The 17816-nt window shown below is 43.7% G+C and overlaps 1 long non-coding RNA gene and 1 other non-coding gene across 6 annotated transcripts in view; one reads left to right on the forward strand and one right to left on the reverse strand.

Annotated features, from left to right (window-relative positions):
- Positions 1–17072, reverse strand: part of LOC135323318 (uncharacterized) — a 265329-nt gene extending 248257 nt beyond the window's left edge. For 2 of the 5 annotated variants that reach the window (XR_010384722.1, XR_010384723.1), the window contains exons 1-2: positions 16938–17072; positions 13755–13855 (exon numbers count right to left, since the gene is read on the reverse strand). This is a non-coding gene — a long non-coding RNA (uncharacterized LOC135323318). Of the gene's footprint in view, positions 1–152; positions 814–10833; positions 10891–12601; positions 12821–13754; positions 13856–16937 lie in introns of those variants that run through there. The other 3 variants (XR_010384724.1, XR_010384720.1, XR_010384721.1) reach the window with 3 other exon arrangements.
- Positions 13262–13334, forward strand: TRNAA-AGC (transfer RNA alanine (anticodon AGC)). Its single transcript has one exon. It is a non-coding gene; the product is annotated as a tRNA-Ala (tRNA).
- Positions 17073–17816: the final 744 nt, after the last annotated feature.

Raw genomic sequence — 17816 nt, forward strand, 5'->3', positions numbered from 1 at the left:
ATGGAGACGCCATTATCGCAGTTGCCACTGACAGCTGTCTTGTAACAGAACTAGAGTCACCTTGACAGAGCAGCAGAGCCCAGAGGGACGTGTGGACCCCGAGAACTGCCCCCACCCCCACCCCCGGCCCCATCCTGCCCGTGGACCTCCGCACCGTGAGATGACACATCTCGTTCAAGCCCATTTGACTAAGTGGCTTCCGCGGGCACTGGGGACGGTTTTCGTCTCCCTCTCGCGGGTCCTTTTTCGGTTACAGTGTCCTCAGCAGGTGAAGGCAAGGTTTCTGAAACTGAAATGATGCTCCAAATGTAGGGGCTCTCATTCAAGCCCGCCCTCCTAAGCCACAGAAAGCTCTGTGATGGCCTCCCACTAGTGGGACTGCCCCTTGACCCTGTGTTCTTGACCACCTGTGCCTGAGGAGGGGACCGGCCAGCCAATCTGGCTGAAAGGGAAGGGTAGCGATTTTCACGACTGGGAGTCACAAGTCGTCCAGCGGGAAGTCACAGGGCACACAGCATGGACGCCTCCTCCACACGTGCTCTTACACACTTGTGATGGTCCGTCATTCCAACCTGGCCTTATCAGCCACAGCATATACAAATAAGCATGTTGCACTATTATTATTTCCAATTCTCCATTAGAGAAACGGTAGCCAATCCTGCAGTTTCTCCAAGAAAGGCAGAGTCCATTTTCCGCCCACTGGCGTTGGACTCAGTCACGTGACCTCCTCTGGCCCCTGGGGAGTCGGGTGCGTCGCAACAGTTCCAAGCACAGATCTTAGGAGGCGTCACGTCTTCTGACCCTCTTCATACTCTGCAGCCATGAGAAGAACATGGGTCAGGTAGCTCACTGGTCCAAGGAGGACGAAAGACACGTGGAGAACACCTGGACCCAGCCCGCAGCTTCAAGCCAAGCTCACCTGAGCAAGGCCTAGACCACCCAACCCCTCATCAACACACAGATGCGCCAGCGAGAAGACCTGACTCTGGTTTCAGCCACTGAGTCGGGGTGTTTTTTAGCCAGCGTATTTGTGGGAAAAAAGGAAATTGATGTGACAAAAATTAGTCTGTCAAGTGATAAGTCATTACTATTTCACTATTACTGTCTTGATTAGGAACGTGCTTGTGTATTCTTCACAGGCTTCTTAGCCATTTGGGTTCCCCTCTTTAATAAATCGCCTGCTCCTCCTGCCTCCTTTTCTATTGGCATGTTGGGTTTTTCCCTGCTGATTTTTTGAAACGTTTTATATATTCTAGAACTTGTCGCTTGTCAGTTTAGACATGGCAAATATTTTCTCTCAATAGGAGAGGTGTCTGTTAACTTTGTATCTGGCATCCTTAATTACATTTATTTAAATTCATAAATTTAATTTTTTAAAATAGAGACTATAAAGAGGGATAAAGGGAAAACTGGGTGTTCTCTGCACACTTTTTAAAGTAAATGACAGAAGATGTCTCAAGCCAGCATTAGCCAAAAAAAAGGGGGGGGGGCAGGGATGGCACTTATTAGGACTCAAAAATATTCAAGACCCATGGTTGGCGGCCAGGGGCAGGTGGCCGGACACAGGAACTGGTGAGCCGTCAGGACTGAGGCACCGTCCCTTCTCTCCCTGTCTTTCTCCCATTGGACTTCTCTCTACATCACTCACTAGTTGCTACATATCCCAAATTCCAATTCTGGACTAGGGATTGGTAGGTCCAGCTGTTCAGCCAACCATGGACAGAAGGTGGAGTCGGGTCAGTAGAGACTGGGCTTCAGGGGTGCACTTGTTTGGCATCCGCTCTCAGAAACCGCCGGTCAGGGCTGGGCCAACACTGCATGAAGACTTTGGGGGTACATAAAGTTGGTAAATGAGTGGATGTAGGCTTTGCGTGGGATTTCTCTTAACATCTGACGGTACTTCCTGTCTTATGTGCTCTGCTGAGACCAGAGGGCTCCTGAAAATCAGCCATGATTCCTGGACCAACCCTGGATGTCACCCCCATGATTAGGTGATGTTACACAGCACAGTTGACTCTAAGAAGAAAAGGGACATGCAGGTGGGCCTGACATAATCAGGTGAAACTTCAACATGCCGGGGCTCTTTCTGAGAAAAAGTGCAGAGGCGTGAGAAGGATTACGCACAAGAGGCCTCTTCCAGGGCTGGCCCTGGAGATGGAGGGGCTGTGGGGCAAGACTTGCAGCCAGCATCCTGTCCACAGCCAGCAGGGAAACAAGAATTCTACAGCTGTTGAAAACACTAAATTTGGTTGACAGCCCAGAAGAGCTTGGATGTCAATTCTCCTTCTGAGCCTCCAAGAGGAACGCAGTCAAGCAACACAACTCCAGCCCTGTAGGACTGAGAGCCTTGGAAGAATCCAGCCCTGGGGGGCCTGAACGTCTGACCTCCAGCATCACAGGCTCATAAGTGGGTACTATTTCCTTCTGATAAACTTGCAATATAATTTATTACACAATCCTAGGATACTAGCATACAGCCCTGGCTCTTCACTGCCTCCTAAGTCAAACATCCAGCTCCAATCAACTAGAGTCCTAACTTCTAAAATAATAAAGAGAGTTAACTCGTTCCTAGTTGGGTCAAGGGTCTACCACTGGCCGAGCCTGCTGTGGCTCCTGGGGGCACATTTCCCATTGCTCGTTCAGTAGTGGTTGTGGATCCACGACCTTAAGCAAGAGGACACAGACAAGGCAGCCAAACTTGCCTGGCATGTTCAGCTACAGCCCTTCCAGCTCAGATGTTGTAGCATCTTTTAGTCTAGAACCTGCCGTATTTGCCTCATGTGCATTCTCTCCCATCTAACAATTCAGTCAGGTGAAGGAGGTAAAGCCCTTTGTGAATCTTCAATAAGTATAAATTCTCTTCTGCTATTTTTAGTCTATTTTCTGTGTCTACCGTAGCAGCCGGTGCAACAGGGCTATGAGCTTATTACTGCATCAAATCAAACAAACAAACAAACAAATCCACATACTGGTTGTCTGATGGATGGAGGGAAATGGAGCAATCAACAGCAGAGAAGCAACCCAATAATCGCAAGCAGCAACGGTGTCAGCAGAGGACGGACTTAGTAACAGGTCCCTGGATGTGAAACGATAACTAGCTGTGATGGTGGCATCTGGCTTTAACTGAAAGTATCCTGCATCCCAGGCACTGTGCTGACTGCACCCCCCCCCCACACACACACACCGGGTGTAGCATCTCCTCTGAAGCTTAACAAGGAGCTTTCATAAGAGCCATTGACACCCGATTGTAAACACGAGGAATAGAGATTTCGAGGCGAAGTGACTTAGGCCAGCTAGGAAGTGGCAGGGTTAAAATTCAGCCCTGGGCCTGTGTGACTCTGCAGTACACAGCTGTTAGCCACTCTGCTTCAAACTGCCGTGAATGTGGGGACCCTCTGCTGGAAACAGTTCTGGCTGGGGGAACTTGCAGTTCCCGTGGAGCCTGAAACTGAATGATAAGATATAATCCCCTTCATCGACCGCTGGGCTCTTTTCAAATCTTTACATTTCCAAGTGTTGTTGTTGTTATTTTTTAAGTCACAGGGCAAGAAAAGTCTCCAAGAAAAGGATCATGAGCTTATGTCTGCCAAACTGAAGTGGCTGTCCAAAAGAGCCCCAGCAATGCCATTTCCCTGCCTGGAGGAACACTCCACCAGTTAAGTCTTCCAAACAATTTCTGCTTCATTTTCAGCTGTTTGGAAAATGAAGACAAAATGAGAAGACTGTTGTCTTCTGGCCTGAGAAGGAAGAGTCTCTGATTTTCGGTTTTGTTTTTTAGCAGAAACCGAGACCTCCCAAATGGCTAAACACTCTCTGCACAGCTCGGGGTATCAGAAAAACGGCGGGGTCACCCTTGGCAAACGTGATTGCCCTTGGGAACAGGACATTCGGATTTACTGGTTCCACATCCAGATGGTGCAGGGCCCCTACTGTCCAGTGTGTAAGTGTTATGGTGCAGGAGAGGGAGTCCAAGCTCACGCTGATCGCTTGAATAAGCTTGTCCCTTCCCCATTTAAGAGTCTGCCATTATTGTTCAAGCCTTTTTGAGTCAGCTTGAAATTCACCTCGGCAAGGATTATGTCTTTGTTGGACACATCCCCCTGGCATTTCAAACTCAGTAAAAGGAACTGAGACCACGTAGAAAATGCCTGCCTGTCTAGGGTCTGTAGGAATTCCCCCCCAGGGCTGCCCTGGCTCTCGGCTAACTGGGCTGTTTCCTTCTGCAACAGTATCAGCAAAAACTAAGGGTGACTGACTCTTCACCTCGGCCTCCAGGCCTCTGTCTCTCAGAGTTTGGAGGATCTGTGGAAATCAGAGAACACACTGAGGCTCAGAATATTATTCGCTCACAAGGGTACCTGGGGTGTCCTCTTGAACCCCAGGCCCCATTGAAATAAAGTGCTGCTTACTTGTACGATACCTTGATGGATAGCTAGATAAAACAGATGCAGGATCTACAGATTTAATGCGATTCCTATCAAATTTCCCAGGACATTTTTCAGAGAACTAGAACCAATAATCCTTAAATCTATGGAATCATGAAAGACCCAGAATCGCTAAAGCATTACTGAAGAAAAAGAACAAAGCTGGAGGAATAACCCTCCCAGACTCCAGACAAACTACAGAGCTACAGGAATCAAAACAGCATGGTATCGGCACAAAAGCAGAACATGGATCAATGGAACAGAATAGAGAGCCCAGAAATAAACCCACAGACTTAATTGCTCAACTAATTTTTGACAAAGGAGGCAAGAATATACAATGGAGGAAAGACAGTCTCTTCAGCAGATGGTGTTGGGAAAACTGGACAGCAGCATGTAGATCAATGAAGCTAGAACACTCCCTCACTCCACACACAAAAATAAACTCAAAATAGCTTAAAGACTTAAACATAAGACAAGATACAATAAACCTCCTAGAAGAAAATATAGGCAAAACATTTTGAGACATTAATCTTAGCAAAGTTCTCCTAGGGCAGTCTACACAGGTGATAGAAATAAAAGCAAAAATAAACAAATTGGGCCTAATTAAACTTATAAGCTTTTGCACAGCAAAGGAAACCATAAGTAAAACAAAATGACAACTTACAGAATGGGGGAAAATATTTGTAAATGATGTGGCTGACAAAGGTTTAATTTTCAGAATATATAAACAGCTCATACAGCTGAATAAGAAAAAAAAAAAACCCAATCCAAAAATGCACAGAAGACCTAAACAAGCAATCCTCCAATGAAGACATACAAATGGCCAATAGGCACCTGATAAAAGCCTAAATGTTACTAATTAGCAGAGAAATGCAAATCAAAAGTACAATGAGGTATCACCTCACACCAGTCAGAATGGCCATCATTCAAAAGTCCACAAACAGCAAATGCTGGAGAGGCTGTGGAGAAAAGGCAACCCTCCTACACTGCTGATGGGAATGTGGTTTAGTGTAGCCACTGTGGAAAACAGTATGCAGATTCCTCAAAAAACTAAAAATAGACTTACTTAAAAAACTAAAAATAGACTTACCTTATGATCCAGCATTCTACTCCTGGGCATATTCTGGAGAGAACTCTAATTCAAAAAGACATCTGCACCCCAATGTTCAAAGCAGCACTATTTATAATAGCCAAGACATGGAAACAACCCAAATGTCCATTGACAGATGACTGGATAAAGAAGCTGTGGTATATTTATAGCACTGGTATAAGAGAAATGGAAGGAAAGAAAGAAGGAAGGAAGCAGGGAAAGGTGAGTGGGGATAAGAGAATTAAATCTAATAGGCAGTCTTTGCATAATTATTTGAAATACACAAAGTAAGTTCACACACACCATGTCCCTGGACCCTGACCTCAGTATCCAAGGTCTTCCTTTTGCTCCCAGCACTCTTCCCTTGTTCTCTTCTTCCCCAGGTGCCCTTCCCTCCAGTGGTTCCCTCTCCAATTATGGTCACAGTTCACACGTGATCTCTGCAGGGAACCTTCTCTGGACACCCAATCTAGAACGTTCTCCTTTTCCACCCCACACCATCCCTCTCTGTACTATGACCCTGTTTTTGCTTTTCTTCTATGGAACTTCAAACTACCTTAGCCACGTATTGGTGTGTTGTTCGCGGTCAGTCTCTGCACTAGAAGGTGTACTCCTTGAGCACAGCATACTGTCTTGTTTACCCTCAGAACCCCCAAAGCTAGAACAGTGCCCGGCGTAGGAACAACTGAGTGAGTGGGTGATTGAACAAGTGAATGAATACAGTATGTAGTCTTGTCTCCACTTAAAATGCAAAGACTCTAAGAGTTAAGACTCTGCCCAAAGAGTTAAGAGTTAGGAACCAAGCAATAGAAATAAAAGCAAGAAAAAAGAAATGGGATCTAATGAAAATTACAAGCTTCTGCACAGCAAAGGAAACCACAAGTGAAACAAAAAGACAACCTACGGAATGGGAGAAAATTTTTGCAAATGAAACTGACAAAGGCTTGATCTCCAGAATATATAAACAGCTCACATTATTTAATAAGAAAAAAACAAACAACCCAATCCAAAAATGGGCAGAAGACCTAAACAAGCAATTCTCCAAGAAGAAATACAAATGATCAATAGGCACATGAAACAATGCTCAATATTACTAATTATCAGAGAAATGCAAATCAAAACTACGATGAGGTATCACCTCACACCAGTCAGAATGTCCATCATTCAAAAGTCCACAAATGACAAATGCTGGAGAGGCTATGGAGAAAAGGGAACCGTCCTACACTGCTGGTGGGAATGCAGTTTGGTGCAGCCACTGTGGAAAACAGTATGGAGATTCCTCAAAAGACTAGGAATAGACTTACCCTATGACCCAGGAATCCCACTCCTGGTCATATATCCAGAAGGAACCCTACTTCAGGATGATACTTGCACCCCAATGTTCATAGCAGCACTATTTACAATAGCCAAGACATGGAAACAGCCTAAATGTCCATCAGCAGATGACTGGATAAAGAAGATGTGGTATATTTATACAATGGAATACTATTCAGCCATAAAAACCAACAACATAACGCCATTTGCAGCAACATGGACGTTACTGGAGAATGTCATTCTAAGTGAAGTAAGCCAGAAAGAGAAAGAAAAATACCATATGAAATTGCTCATATGTGGAATCTAAAAACAACAACAACAACCCCCCCCGCCAAATACATAACAGAAACAGACTCATAGACATAGAATACAAACTTGTGGTTGCCAGGGGGATGGGGGATGGAAAGGGACTGGGATTTCAAAATGTAGAATAGATAAACAAGATTGTATTGTGTAGCACAGGGAAATATATACAGGATCCTGTGGTTGCTCAAAGCGAAATAGAATGTGACAATGAATGTATGTACGTTCGTGTATAACTGAAAAACTGTGCTCTACACTGGAATTTGACACAACATTGTAAAATGACTATAACTCAATAAAAAATGTTAAAACAAACAAACAAACAAACAGGACTTTGCCCAAAAGAAGTTGAGGGTCTTGCCCAAGGATGCACCGGAGACCCCTGGCTCCAAGCGAGCCTCTTGCATACACATGCAGCTCCTTCCACCTTCTGATGTTGTCAGTGTTGAAGTTACTGGGGAAAGACCTACAGGACGTTGCAACATCCAGTAAGGAAATTCATGTAGGCTGTGTATAGCTATTGTCAGCTTCTGAAGTTCAAACTGGCATCCCTTGGATATTAAAGACAAAACAGCAAAGCCCAGGAGGTGGAGTAGGAGGTCTGCTTCTAGCAACATCTAACCCAAACAATTCTTTAAATCTCCTCTTGATTACTGAAACAGAGTGGTAAAAGCAAAGATTTTGGAGCCAGGCACACCTGCGTTCAAATCTGGAATTTTCTCCTCCTGGGGCAAGTTCCTACGTCCCCCTCCCCATCAGGCTCTTCACCTTGGCTTTGCAGGGTGTGCGTGAGGATTCAGCGGATGACCCGGCCAAGGTGACCCTGGAAGCCTTCAACCCAAGACGGTGCCTCCCTTCTTCTGCTGACATCGTGTTGAACATCAACTCCTTATTACCGGTTTAAAGTGGATGGGAGCGTGAGTATGGACTGAATGAAGATTCACATTCCAGCAGCTTTTCAAGGTAGCTCAGGGCCCTCCAGTTGGCTCTAGCCTCTGCGGGAGGTCCTCAGGTTTACCCTCTTAACTAAGCAATTTTTAGCTAGTTTGTCACCTCACATGCAGCCTCCCTGCTAAGAAAATAACCCCAAGAGTGACCTTTATGTGGGATAAAGGAGGAAATGGTTTCCCATGTTAAATACAATTGCACAAGAAAATAATCTTAGGCTTTGAAAACTGATGTCTCTATTTCTGCTTTTCTCCTCCAGCAGCTCAACTAGTGGAAAGATGATGAACTTTGAAGACAAACAAGGGTTCAAATCCAGTCCTGCCATTTGCTGGCAAGTTATGTCATATGTCTAAGCCTCAGTTTCCAGCTCTGTCAAAATGGCATCATACTATCACCTCAGTGGGTTCTTGGCCAGCCGAGAGATGATCTAGTGCAGACTATGGGAGGTGCTCAGTAAACAGGACTTTAATTCCTTCCCCAAAACACTTGGTCCTAATCACAGGCAGAAGATCCTACCCATCAGAACATGAAAGATGAGAGTCCCCTTACAAGAGTGCCCAGAACAGAGCAGGCAGTTAGTAACCATCTGATGAATGAATAATACAGGCATTTGTCAATGAGGAAACAGGTTTGTATCCTTAACCCTGGATTGATGTCCCTGGAGAATGTCATTCTAAGTGAAGTAAGCCAGAAAGAGAAAGAAAAATATGGTATGAGATCGCTCATATGTGGGATCTAAGAAAAAAGAAAAAGACAAATGAACATAAATACAAAACAGAAACAGACTCATAGACATAGAATACAAACTTGTGGTTGCCAGCGGGGAGGAGGGTGGGAAGGGACAGACTGGGAGTTCGAAATTTGTAGATACTGACAGGCATATGCAGAATAGATAAACAAGATTATACTGTACAGCACAGGGAAATATATACAAGATCTTGCGGTAGCTCATGGTGAAAAAGTATGTGACAATGAATATATTTATGTTCCTGTATAACTGAAAAATTGTGCTCTACACTGGAAACTGACACAACATTGTAAATGACTATAACTCAATAACATAAAATTTAAAAAAATAGAATTTCAATTTATGACATTAGCCCTAATTCACAAGAATTCACCAAGAACTAGGGCAGGTTAATCTAAAAATCTTGCCTGTCTTTTAGTTCTTCTCTGGCTTGAAGAGCTCATAATTGAAGGCCAGTTGTGAGTGATGACATGGCCCATTAGGAGTTAGACGGAAAGCATCTGAAGGAACATCGTCATGGACACCAAAATGACTCTGTTTTCCCTGGGAGAGGAGCAGACAGATCTCTGTGGAAGGAAGGTTCAGGGTGGCCACCCTCAAAGCAACCCAGCCCTGATTCCAAAGCACAGCTCATTCAAATCAAGGCTGCTCACTGAGCCTGGAGTTTCACCTGCACTCCAATGCTCTGTCCAGAAAATGCTGCAGGAAGGGCCATTCAGAACTTAGATAAGAGCAGGAAGAGAGTCGGGCAAAGACCGAGGGGCCTGAGCGCAGCCCCCATGCTGGGGTTTGCAAAGTTGCGCACAACTACAGATCCAGCACTTAGCAGAGACAGGGAACTGTCTGTCAGACATCAGCCCTGGTTTGCGAAGCTGTCAGTCACTGCCATGAACTGCAAAGTCACCATGTGAAATGGCCAGGACCCAGCAGGATTTCCACAAAATGAAAATCCAGATTGAAGAAACACCAGTGAGCTCAAGGAACTCTGGAATTCTTTTTTTTTTTTTTTAAAGCCTGATTTTTTTTTTTTTAAATTGAACCATTTCTTGGAATCTTGAGTAAATCATGTATTAAGATGAGTTTTTAAAACTTGTATTACAAACCACAGATAGTGTAGCTATTGCTACTTAATTTCAACATCTTTTTTCCTTTTTTTAAGTTCAAGTATAGTTAATCTACAATATTTCAGGTATACAGCAACGTGATTCAGTTCTATATATATATATATATATATATATATATATATATATATATATATATATTCTTTGTCAGATTCTTTTCCATTATAGCTTATTACAAGATACTGAATATAGTTCCCTGTGCTCTACAGCAGGTCCATCTTGTTTATCTATTTTATACACAGTAGTGTGTATCTGTTTGCAGATAACGTACTATACATAGAAAATCCTAACGGTGCCACCAGAAAACTCCCAGAGCTCATCAATGAATTCTGTAAAGTTGCAGGATACAAGATGAATGCTCACTGGCTCCTGCTTGTCCTTAGGATCAAATCCAAACTCAGGTGCATGGTTGAAGTGACTCTCCATGATTTCCTGCTTGTTCCCACCCACACCTCCCCACTTCCCAATCCGAAACACAGACCACAGCAAAACCATTTTTGTTTGCTCCAAAATGCCAAGCTCCCTCTGCCCTCCAGGCCCTTCTGCCTTTGAGGAGGAGGGCGTTAAAGGATGACAAACTGCCTGAGTGCAGGACAGAAGCAGAAATAGACAGTGGAAGATATCTGGCAGTCAGCCCGTAGAAATGATGTTCAGAGCTGTGTCTTAGATGGTGCAAGTGACAGCACCACTGAATCTGAGAACTGCTTGGAAATTTAGTTAAATCACACCTCCCCTGCCACACAGCCCTGAACTTACCCATCATGTCTCCAACGAGCCTATGTTTGAAAAGCAGTCAAGTACATATACTTTGTTTTGCATCTTACAGCATTTTAATGTACTCAAAGGAGAGTATATACATGGAGACAGATGATTATAATTCTCTAAGGCTCCTGGAAGGCAAAAATCTCTCTCCTGACATCCGTCCAAGGCGGTAGAGGTGATCTTTGAATGGAAAAGGAAAGAAGGTCAGTAACTTCAATTTAGCAGTTCTTTTCATCCAAAGATTTCTGGCAATTCCTTTGTTTTATGGAGGTAGTTAAAAGGAAACCAAGAAGGAAGAGAAATCTTTCCACTTCTTCTGACAGGCCTCACAAATATTCTTATTTTAAAGAAACACCGGTTTTTCCTGCCTAGAAAATGGCACAGTCATTGTAAACTGTAATTCTCTTGTTTTAGTCTGTGCTGAAGTCCGTCTTCAGAGACACCCACATCATTAAACGCCTGATGGTAGTTGGCCTGGTAGAAAAGTTAGTGAACCTCTAAGACGCCATGCAACCACCCTACCGGAATTATTTACGAAACAGGCAGCCCGTGTGGAAGAAAACAGATGGCGTGAACAAGCTGCCGCGTCCTGGGGGCTGTGATGGAACCCGCTCTGATTCTGTGGGTGATTTAAGACAGAAGCTTTGCAGTCGTTTTTTTCAGAATTCAATAGTTCTTAACTGATCACACCTCTGCTTCTACCAAGACTTTTGTAAAATGTGAGAAGAAAACCAAAGGGACTCACTGTGAATTAAAAAAAAAAAAAAAGTAGTAACAAAAGAGAAAGGAAAAGAGATCTGTGTGTGAGCTCTGTATATGTCACCCGGGGGTTTTGTCTGGGTATTAATTTTCCCCGATTACGCAGGAGAAACCTACTTCCCTGCTCCACGGAGGAAGTTTATTCTGGAACATAACTGACTTTCCAGTAAAGTGAAATATTTTCAAAGGGCTGCCACTTTGATTATGTAAAAGGGACACTGCTTTTTGGAACAGGTGCTTTGGAAAAATTAAACTGGCATCAAGATGGATATTTTAATTTGTAATGGGAAGTTAACACAGATGCCTGTAAGAAGAGCTCTAAACTATCTTTCAATTTATTATTTAGAACTCTGTATCATTATGCACACACCCTCAAAACTGTTAATCCTCCAAGCAGGGTTCTGAAAAGATGTCAGGAACACCTAAGTGATGCTTTGACCTACACAGTAAGGTCAATGGAAAGTTGATGAAAATGCAAATTACGAGGGAAAAGTTTTTGGGAAATTCAGCTTCCACAATATGTAGAGCATGCAGTGAGAGCACGTCCGTGAGCATTACACACATCCAAATAGACACGTGCACACACGCATGCACACAGAGGAATGTTTCAGAAGCACAGTCAGGAAGTCAGAGCACGCGAGTTCATGTCACCAGGATGGAGTATGACTCCATCCCAATCTCTTGCAGCTAAAACCTCCAGAACTTTCAGCCTCATCCCATGTTAAGATTCTTAGCATTTTTCTTCTGCAGCAGACTTTAATTACCTTAGATAAAGAAACTGCTAATGTCTAGGACTGTCCCATCCAGTTGGCTTGCTCAGCCTTCCATGCTGGTTCATTTTGACAATATTCCCTGTCTCCCAGCTCCTGCAATAAAGTCCCTGTGCTCCAAGCAGAACTAGAAGGAAATGAGAATTTCTCAGCAGCTGTGGCGTGAACCCACACGACTCATCCGCCTCCGACAATGGGTTTCTCCCCTGAACCACCTCCATCATCCTTTTAGCCATTTTCCCTAGAAGCCAGAGCTTTTATGCAACTCAAATCCATTAAATTGAAATATTCCAGAGGAGGTATTGTTACGGAAACGACAGGCCAGTCAAGAAACAAGCACCACTCGGAGGGTTGGAGTACTCAGATGTATTACGCGGGCGGGCTCAGAGGGGCTTCTGCTCCGAAGCTCTGAGCACCTCCAAGACGTGTGCATGAGGTTTTACAGGGTAAAGTACAAGCTTGGGGTATTCGGCCAATAGGCAAGGAACAGCTTTAGCAGCAGCAGCATCACAAAAGTGGAGGCGGGGAGGCAGCAAACCAACATTCCAAAGCCAGATATGTATCTTTGAAAATCCAGCTGGCTACCAAAAAAACATAAACAGCAAACCAACACTAATTAACTTAGATTTACAAGTTAGTCCAGCAGAACTCAGATCAGTATTCCAATACTTAGACTTGTGAGTTATCTTGTTAGCCCAGCCCAGCCTCTCCTTCACATTCCTAGACCTGTGAGTTATCTTGTTAGACCAGCCCGGTTTTTCCTTCACAGTATCACTGATGCTGGGTTAAATTCAAAATGATTCTCTCCTCACAAGTTTTAAATGACAAATATGTTACACCAAACACAACTTTCAAAGCATAATTAAGCAGGCCATTAAAAAAACCCCAACAAACTCAAATACAAAGTGTGTTCTCTACAAGTTCTTTCTCCTTCTGGACAAAGAGAAAATTCCTATTGAGAAAGTGGAAAATGCTTTTGGTATGAGACATTCCAAAACAGAGAACAAATACATACACAGTGGGGAGGGTGTAGCTCAGTGGTAGAGCGCGTGCCTAGCATGCACGAGGACCTGGGTTCAATCCCCAGTGCCTCCATTAAAAATAAAGAAAAAAACCTAATTACCTCCACCCATGCAAACAAACAAATAAAATCTTAAAAACAAAAACCGAATACACACACACACCCATTTCTGCCTCTGAAGACTGAATGCTAAAAGAGAACGAGCCCTTTAAAGGGATGCGAGGATGTCTGAACAAATAACATCCCAAATATTTCAAGTCTCACCCAGGAGGGAAGCCCCAGAAGCACTGGCCACAGGCAGACGAGCGTCTTTAACTCAGAACATAAGCTGAGCTCCCACCAATTAAAAATTCCACACGCAACAGCACGCCCCAGCCAGCATAACCAGGCCCAGCTCGTGGATGAGAACATCCCACAGCTCAACAGATGGTTCTCTTCTGGGGCTTAAGACAGGCAGGCATCAGGCAGCATCCTGCAAACAGTGGGATACTGACCTGGGAAGGAGAAAGTCAGAGGCACAGGGTTTTGCAAGTCCAGGGAGATGGCATATCTTTTGAAGTGCATCCTTTTTGGGGCATGCCCTGCAGGAATTTCCCTGAAACACAGCACAAAGCAATTGCTCTGTTAAAGAAGCATGTCAAGGAACTCGTAAAACAAGAACCATGGGTGCAAATGGGTGCAAATGACTCTTTTGAACACAGAGTGATGTAGATCTTGGGGTTTTTTGGTTTGGTTTTGTTTTCTTTTGTTTTCGGCTCTTTGCATTCAGATGCTAAATCTTGTGACATTTAGATTTTAACTTGAAGTTTCTCCCTGGGGCATATTCCAGCTCAAATTCCTATCTTCCCAATACAGAGCCTCATCCGTATCAGGGAGAAAAATTACTCTGTTAACTGCCAGTGAGCCTCTGCTTGGTCCTGGGAGCACCGGTTCCCACTCAACGAGGGGGCAGTGTGGAGGAGGGCCAGGCCGTCCCTGCAGAGGGAACTCTGGAAGCTTCTTAGGTACTCTTCAGGGCAGGCACCACAGCCCTCCCCCTGCCCCCCAACAGCCTATTTGCTGCCAGGAGGGACTGGCTGACATTACTGGGACCCGGCCACTGAGCACCCTTGGCCTAGAATGCTCTCACATGGCACTTAAATGCTGAGCCCTAACGCTAGCTCCCCGAGATCCCTGCCGTCCCAGCTCTCCAGGCAATGCCCTCTGCGCCTCTGGATTTGGTGTCTGCACAGACTTCCGGGGGTGTAACACCTGACTGCCCTAGATGAGCCTGACTGGCTTCCCTCCAGATTGAGATCTCAGCACCATGGCATCCACCCAACCTAAGGCTTCTTGGAAGGGGAAGGGGTTAGAATCAAACAAATAACCACCCAGCACTTCCAAGTGGGCAGCCTGCTTCCTGTAGACGCTGTTTATAGAGGCTACTCTACCCTAGATTTTGTAGCCTGAGACCCAAGACCAGTGTTGGTGGCCAGCCACATTGCCACTGACAGAATGACCTGGATGGATCTTTTATTATTATTATTATTATTATTATTATTATTATTATTATTATTATTATTATTGAAGTATAGTTGATTTACAATGATTTAGGTGTACAGAAAAGTGATTCAGTTATACATATATGTATATATTCTTTTTCAGATTCTTTTCCATTGTAAGTTATTACAAGATATTGAATACAGTTCCATGTGCTCTACAGTAGGTCCTTGTTGTTTATTTATTTTATGCACAGTAGTGTGTATCTGTTAATCCAAATCTCCAACTTATTCCTCTCCCCACCTTCCCCTCTTTGGTAACCATAAGTTTGTTTTCTATGTCTGTGAGTCTATTTCTGTCTTTTTTTTAGATTCCACGTGTAAGTGATATCATATATTTGTCTTTGACTTACTTCACTTAGTATGATAATCTCTAGGTCCATCCATTTCACACCAAATGGCATTATTTCATCCTTTTTATGGCTGAGTAATATTCCACTATATATATATCACAATTTCTTTATCCAGTCATCTGTTGATGGCCATTTAGGTTGCTTCCATGTCTTAGCTATTGTATATAGTGCTACTCTGAATACTGGGGTGCATGTATCTTTTCAAATTAGAGTTCCCTCCAGATATATGACCAGGAGTCAGATTGCTGGATCATATGGCAACTCATTTTATTTTTTAAAGAATCTCTGTACTGTTCTCCATAGTGGCTGTACCAATTTACATTCCCACCAACAGTATAGAAGGGTTCCCTTTTCTCCACACCCTCTGACTCTGGTGGATCTTCAAGAACATTCTCTCTCATTTATGCCAACTTCATATACCCTGCTGTCTTTCTTTCAGGCATTTTTAATCTGAAAAGTTGCAAACATCTTAAAACACACAAGGTGGAACTGGAAATACCACATTGGATGTCACAGAAATGTGGGCCAGCCTTTAAGGAGGAAGCTGGGATCTTGATCTCAAAAGCTATTAAAAGCCATCCTTTTTTCCAATCCCTTCCCCTGCCTACCTGATTGCTTTTAAATGAAGATGCAAGATCTCAAGGAGAATGGGGTGCAGAAAATAGAAAGCTATTTTTGTTCTCTCTACTATCTCACTGATAATGATGTAGGAGCATCCAGAGGCAGAGATAACCAGTGTAAAAGAACAGCTAACTGGGAGCCCAAAAGGGCCATCTCCACTTCCTCTTTGTCTACCCTCATCCTCAAACAGTGCACAATACAACTGGGGGGAAGGCCCCCAAATTCTCTCCAGAAAACTCAATCGCTGTAACCAATTACCCAGTGAAGTGCCCTTTGTTAAGCCTCAAGCCCTTGATGAGCAAGTTTAATCTGAAGGGAGTCCCCCCTTTTCCCACTGAAGGCCAAGTTGCATCAAGTGCTGTCTTAGCTTATCATGGTGAGAAGGAGCCTTTAAAGGCTGATAGGGGTCTCAGGTGTGTAACGGAATCGCCGTTAAGTCAGACCTGCTTTCCTGTGTATATAACACATAACCAGGACCTGGCGTACAGCACAGGGAGCTATATTCAATATCTTGTAATAAGCTGTAGTGAAAAAGAAACTGAAAAAAAATATGTATAACTGAATCGCTTTACTGTAAACCTGAAACTAAAATTCTAAATCAACTACACTTCAATGAAAAAAATAAGAATTAAAAAAAAAAAAAACAACAACATTAAAAAAAAGATATTGGTGGCAACCAGAATGATTGTCTCATGGCTAGTCTAAGGTACTCCCTGAAGGACCCCTCATCATCCTGATATCAGTGACATTGTCCCTTCTGGCTGGGACAAGTGCAAGAATAATCAGAAAATACACATTTCCCTCCCTCCATGCCTTCAGAAAGTGGTCAGCTGAAGAAAATTTGGGTCTACAGTTTAGATAAAATGATGGTCTTGAAAATTCAAGACTGACTTAGACATTGTTTAAATGACCTTAGAGATAGTACCTCCATCATCCCAGTATTGTCTAAGGTACAAATTCATGTCAGCGGGAATCTAAACTACAAAACCCATCATACAAAGCAGAACGAAACAAACCATTGTACAAAGCCAACTGTTCTGAAGGATTTTCTCAGTGAATTTAGAACTTGATAAAAAAAATACAGAAGTTCATAAAAATCAGGCCACCACAACAGCCCCTTATTCAGGTCAAGAGCAATTCAAGGAAAAGCAGCAAGAGAAAATACCTGAATCATCATGTCACTCGATTTGGCTGTTCTGTCCAAATCTCTGCCCGTGCCTATGCCCAGAGCCCTGGCGAGGAGACAGGGAGCCCTGGGGCCCTGCCCACATCCCGCTGATGGACACTTCATTAAAGTAAAGTCTCCTTCACGGAAGGTTGAACTCAACATACCAACATTCTAGTTGTTCGGCCACAAGTGCAGACTCAGAAGGTCCTGTAAACAAACTACGGTGCTGACTTCATTCTGGAATGGCTGCAGTGGTACAGAGTAGTGTGTGTGTGTGTGTGTGTGTGTGTGTGTGTGTGCACGCGCCCACTTGCTAGTAAGAGGGAAGAGAGGAGGGAGAAAGGGAGGAGAGGGAGGGAGGTGGAGGGAGAGAGGGAAGGAGAGAGGAGCATCTCAAAGCTTTCCTTCTGCAAAAGTGATACCTCCTGCAAATCACCTGTAAAGTCCCCTTTTCACTGAGCTTTCTTAAAGGATATCTGTTGCTTGTCACCAAGAGATGCCTTTCCATGCCATGTGTCCTCTGTGTATTCTTTTATTATGATTTGCATTTTCCTGAGTTAAACCATACCTTTGGGCATTTATTATGTATTTCAGCCACACACATGCAAAAATTCTTACAAATGTCCCAGGATCCAAATGGCTTTGTGACTATGGAATTTTATGACACAAGTTACGAGGCTAGAAATTACATCCCCATTTTTCAAGAGTTAGTAACAAAACAGAGCTGAAGTCAAATCTCTCTGTAGTAAAAGCAGCAGCAGCAGAATTTCTTGAATCCACTGGGAGAATGGAATTGGCGTCAAAGGCCCCTCGCAAACACCCTTTGGTCCTTCTCCTCCACATCTTCCTCAATCTTCTGGAATTTTTGTTGATTTT

The sequence above is a fragment of the Camelus dromedarius genome, chromosome 17 (assembly GCF_036321535.1).
Source record: "Camelus dromedarius isolate mCamDro1 chromosome 17, mCamDro1.pat, whole genome shotgun sequence".
NCBI lineage: Eukaryota > Metazoa > Chordata > Mammalia > Artiodactyla > Camelidae > Camelus > Camelus dromedarius.